Genomic DNA, 5,868 nt, shown 5'->3' with positions numbered 1-5,868 from the left:
GAGAACACTCTGTGGAAAGGCAGAGTAGGAAAGAGCATGCCATGAGATAGATAATAACAAGAATGGGGGGACTGGTGTGATCCCTGGGCTCTGGAGCTGCTTCCTCTTACCTCCTTGACCAGCGTGAATCCCATTACACTACACTTTTAGAACACCTTGCATCTCTCCTTGTACTACTTACCACAGCTGCAACTTTACAATTATTCGTGTGGCTCAGATGTCTATGCCTTCCATTAGACTGTAAGCTGCAGAGGACAGGAATGTATTAGGGTGAAAAACAAACAGATGCAAAAACCAAGATGGATTACTTGGAAACTACAAGTTTTGTTTGTTTGTTTGTTTTTGTTTTGTTTTTTCTCATTCAGTTAACATGTAGTTGGATGTTTGGGAGGCAGCCTTGCACACAGTGACCAAGGAACCCAGGCTTCTTCCATTTAGTGTTTCTACCAATCCCTGGGTCATGAACATCCTTCTCTGGATCTGCTACATTTGACTAGCAGCTGAAGGGGGAGAAAGAAGGGAGGCTCATGCATGGAGAGTTTTAATGGCTAGCCCTGGTGGTAGTATTCCTCATGTCGACCTATTCTGATGTGGCTTGAATTACAGTATTCGGTGTTTTCGTGAGTGCTTTATATCAGTTAGCATAATGTCCTCAGGGTCCATCCATGTTGTAGCATGTGACAGGATTTCCTTCCTTTTTAAGGCTGAGTAATATTCCATTGTCTATATATGCCATATTTTGTTTATCCATTCATTCCTCAATGAACATTTGGGTTGCTTCCATCTCTTGGAATATAGGTAACACTACTGAATTATACTTAAAAATGGTTAAGATGGCTTTAAAGAAAAAAAAAGTGATGTGGCTGGGCACCCTCTAACAGTCTACCCCATAGTGATGGAACCTGAGATGGAATGATCTCCTGGACTAACAGTGGATAGAGATCTGATCTACCCAGGCTCCATATTTCTTGTTCCTCCCTTATGGGCAATAATAGTTTTAAAAGACTGCTTCCAAGATGCCAATGTCCTTACATGTCTGATGGTCTCCTTCTGCTGAGAGGTCTGCAACATGGGCTATTAAGCACTCGGATTCAGAATGTAAGGGGCCCACAATGCCGGCATTGCAACCCTCCCAGAATTTCCAAGAGCTCCACTTCCAAATCTCCATTCACTTCCTCTGATACATTCCCCATTTGTGAACATGCAATACAACTTGTGATTATAAGTTCTGGCACTGAGATCAAACAGACCTAGGTTTCCAGACTGGCTTCTGCACTCACAATCTGTGTGTTTCAGGAAGCTAATTACTTTGCTTGAGCCACAGTTTCCTTGGCAGTGAATTAAGACTAATGTAAGTTCTCTCTTGGATATTTTCTCCAGATCCACTCTCTATACATCCAAACCAACGTATACAGCAGACCAACCTATACGGACTATACCAATGGTTCTCAACTGGGACAGTTTTGCCCCCTCAAGGGACATTTGGAGGTATGGAGACATTTTGGGGTATCACAGCTGAGGAAGTTGCTATTATCATCTAGTGAGTAGAGGCCAGGGATGCTATTAAACATCCTACAGTGCACAGGAGGGTTTCTTCACAACAAAGAATGATCCAACCCCAAATATCAATCGTGCAGAGGGTGAGAAACGCTTGGCTACACCAATAGGTTCTCTGCTCCTCTGGCTCCTGGCTGGCATCGGCCAATGGGGAGCCCTAGCAGAAATCAGGAGAGAGACGAGTGTGAAGTCACGCACGCTAGTCTTTCCCTTTGCTCTAACTCAAAGGGGTTGCCTTGGGTTGGCTGTGTCCCTCCCCCGTAGGCCCCTGCTCCACTCAAAGCAGGCTTTTCTCCTTCTGGGATCTAGCAACTGCTGCCTGTGCTCATTTCTTCGGCCTAAGGGTGGTAACAGCTCTGCTGATACCAGCCCCAGGGTACCACACTTCCTTTTGAGGCTCCTTTGCACCTTGCCACATCTTTGTAAATAGTCCCCTTTCAAGTTATCTTAGTTTGATGATCTGTTTCCTTTTGGGATTCTGGGTGATATCAATAACAACCTCTTAAGGCTATTGTAAGATTTCAATGAGATAATAGACAGAAACATTTGGCATGATGTGAGGCATGCTGTGAATGTTCAGTAAATTACAGCCTTCTCACAGTTCCACTTTGGGCATTGCTGTTACCTTGGGTTCTCTGGACAGATGACCCTTCCTTCATATGAGCCACCTGAAAATTTTTCTCCCTTTTTAATTTGCAGCATTCTTGGATCTTAAGAGATTTTTTTTTTTTTTTTTTTTTTTTTTACAGCTATGCTCTAGTGTCTAGAGACAGCTATTCTGCTGCAGAGCTCAAATATGGCATTAAAATATGCTGTGAGTTGGGAAACCTTTGCAGAAATTCCAGGCCTGTCTCTCCTCTCAGAATGCAAGACATTATTTGTCATCCTATCACATAAATTTGGAAGCGATGTCCATGCTGGCCTTTTTGTCTCTCGGTTTCCTGACTCAGTAGTAAGAATGGATGAGCCTGATTTTTATTGCTGGTGACAGGAGGAGAAAGGTTGGCTCCAGCCTCTGTGGGTAAGGTTGGATGAGATTCAAACAAGGCAAGTGAAATCACCATGCCCCTACCCAAGAGAACATGAGGCCCTGGGCAGATTCACTGCAGGTAAAATGCAAGACCAGACTCCAGCCATAGAGTCTGTTTGAGAATATGTGGGAACTACTGGGGCAGCTCATTCATTCAGTCACTCATTCATTCAATATATTGATATTTGAGAGTAACTCCAGCTCTTTTTCATTTAAGTCTATTCTATGACATCACCCTGAGTACACAGAACAAAAAAGTTAAAGATAATAGTCACATTTTCATCCACTGTCTCATCCAGATCTTTTAAAAGCTCTATGTGGGGGGGCATTCCTATTGGCCCATTTTAAGGTGAGGAAACTGAGACTTGGAGAAAGTCATTTGCCCAAGCTGCATGATGGTGCACTAGGATTCATAAGCGGACGAGTAGACTCTAGAGTCAGACAGACCAGCCTGATCGTAGGAGGTTACTTTGCTGACCCTCTGTCCTCTGTAATACCAGGATTATGATGAACCAACTCACTGCCTAGCCCATGGTCAATGCTACAGCTGGCAGCTATGCAGCTAGCACCATTATTAGGAAGTAAGGAACTTTGAGTCTGGCATTCCTGAGGTACGATTCTGCTCTGCTTCTAAAAAGCTATGTCCCTCAGGCAAATCATTTGACCTGCCTGGGCTCAGTTCCCTCACGTGCCAAGTGGAGGACAGTAATGTCTGCCTTACATGGCTGTGGTGAGAACTCCACAAATGCAGAGGTCTCCAGAGTGGAGTGTGTGCACTCTGAGGTGGGATGCAAGAAGAAGGTATCAGAATTTTGATCTCTAGCTTATTTAATTCACTTCAAAATAAAAAAGGAAATGAAGCTTTACTCATATTATTGTATGAATAGACGCTTGACACCCATATTCAATCTGTGTGTCAGCTCTTTTGTTTCTTCTACAACGCAGATTAGCTGCTAACACATTCACTTGCTTTGATCAAATTCATTCATTCATTTGCTTTAAGCAAATTGCCTTGTGTGGCAATTGATGTGAGACCAGGTAAACGGATTTAAGGATTATAATAACCAGTTTTTAAGCAAACTCACAAAAAGGACAAGTGACTTTTAAAAAGTCCTGCTAGGAATCTATTTCAAAACATGCTAACAAGGTAAGTATAAATGAGCACCCCAAAAATGATAGAACTCACCTTTCTTCTACTTCGCTAAGGTTTCCCCATGGGCTATACCATGATAGGTAAAGAAAATGATAATATAATCTGAGCTGACAAAACATCGCCCCTCACCCATCCAAAGGAAATTATCATAAAATGGTTTATTAATATGGATTTACAACAACTACTATTACTGATAATTTTTTCTCTACATTTAACTTGTGCTTGGAGACATTAGCTAATAATAGTACAAGGCTACCACAATTAGCAACACATTTAAATATTATTTATTCCAAGTTAGTTTCATTCTTTTAGAATTTCTCATTTTGTGTTTGTTTTATAAGGTACTCAAAAAGCACCATCTGACACTGTGTAAGCAACTAATCAAGCGTAATTATACTGGTGATATGTGCTAAACATCCTTTTTGTTGGTGGGGTGTACAATTTAAAAAGCATGGAGGGACTTCCCTGGTGGTGCAGTGGTTAAGAATCGGCCTGCCAATTCAGGGGACATGGGTTCGATCCCTGGTCTGGGAAGATCTCACATGCCGTGGAGCAACTAAGCCCATGCACCACAACTACTGAGCCTGCAATCTTGAGCCCGTAAGCCACAACTAGTAAGCTGGCATGCCACAACTACTGAAGCCCGTGGGCCCTAGAGCATGTGCACCGCAACTACTGAGCTCACACGCCACAACTACTGACGCCTGCATGCCTAGAGCCTGTCCTCCGCAACAAGAGAAGCCACCGCGATGAGAAGCCCGGGCACCACAACGAAGAGTAGCCCCCTCTTGCCACAACTAGAGAAAGCCCACACGCAGCAACGAACACCCAACGCAGCCAAAAAACAATTTTAAATTTTAAAAAAGTTTTTTTAAAATTAAAAGAAAGTTTTTAATTAAAAAAATAAAAAGCATGGAGACCCCTGAGCTAATGTATATAATAATAAAGTCATTATTTCAAAAACTGCCATGCAGTAGATGCTCAATAAAAAGCAACTGTTATTATTAAAAACTTCCCACTTATTGAGCACTTACCACATATGATTATTTTTCAACTTAAAAAAACTTTATTGTGGAAAATTTCAAATGCCTAAAACATAGAATGAATTTATGACCCATTATGTACTTTTATCCAACTTTGGCAATTATCATTTTTCCGACCCTGTTTTATCTCTTTCCCTACTTATCTTTCTGGAATATATTAAAGCAAAGTCCACACCATTTCACCCACATATAGTTCTGTACGAACCTCTAAGTGATAAGGGATTTTTGTTTAACCACCTCACCATTATCACACCCAAACAATCATCAGTAATTCCTTTAATATCACCTACCATGCTATTATTTTTTTTATTATTATTATTACTATGCTTTGAAACTGCAAATATGATTGGATTCCTCCAGCATCACCCCATCTCCTTCACGACCACGTCCACACGCCTCACAGAGGCCAAAACACACAGCACGACTGGCCCCTGCCTGCCCGCTCCTCTTTGCCCACCACACTCTCACTCAGGCACCCTTTCCCAGTTCTTAAACAGCATCCTCAGTCCCTCCCCATTCAGTGCCCATTCAGGGTTCCCTCTATTTGAATTGCCTGTCCCGCTGCTCTCCCTGTCAGCTCCTTTTCACCCTTCAGGTCTCAGCTCTAAGATCCCCTCTTCCCTAAGTAGGCCCCCAGTTGGCTGCTTTGTGCTTCCACTAAATAATGTTCATGTGTTTCACACCACTCATCACAAAGTCTAGGTTTGTTCCTGTCTCCTTCATTTGACTGGGAGGAACACAGTCTGTTAGAGTCACCATTTTCATCCTGAAGTTGAGCTCAGCTCAGTGCTGAGCAGAAGGTAGCAGCCAACACATCACTGAACGACTGAAAGGAGGAGGGAAGACATGGTCTTGCCCTGCCTGCTCTCCGTTCCTCTCTCCTCTTCCAGCGTCTGCTCTTCCTGCTCCTTCGACCCATCAGGTCTTCCCCTTCCCTCTCAAGCCACCCGCTGTCGTTCCACCTCACATCCTACCCACTCTTCAAGTTCAGATACAGTGTGACCTCCTCTGGGAAGCCCACACTGCTTCTGTGCTCACTCCCTGTTTTCACTTGCATCACCAAATTCATCCTATCATTCATGTGT

The sequence above is a fragment of the Grampus griseus genome (assembly GCF_964374135.1).
Source record: "Grampus griseus genome assembly, chromosome: 19".
In the NCBI taxonomy this organism is placed as follows: domain Eukaryota; kingdom Metazoa; phylum Chordata; class Mammalia; order Artiodactyla; family Delphinidae; genus Grampus; species Grampus griseus.
This window is presented reverse-complemented; position numbering follows the sequence as displayed.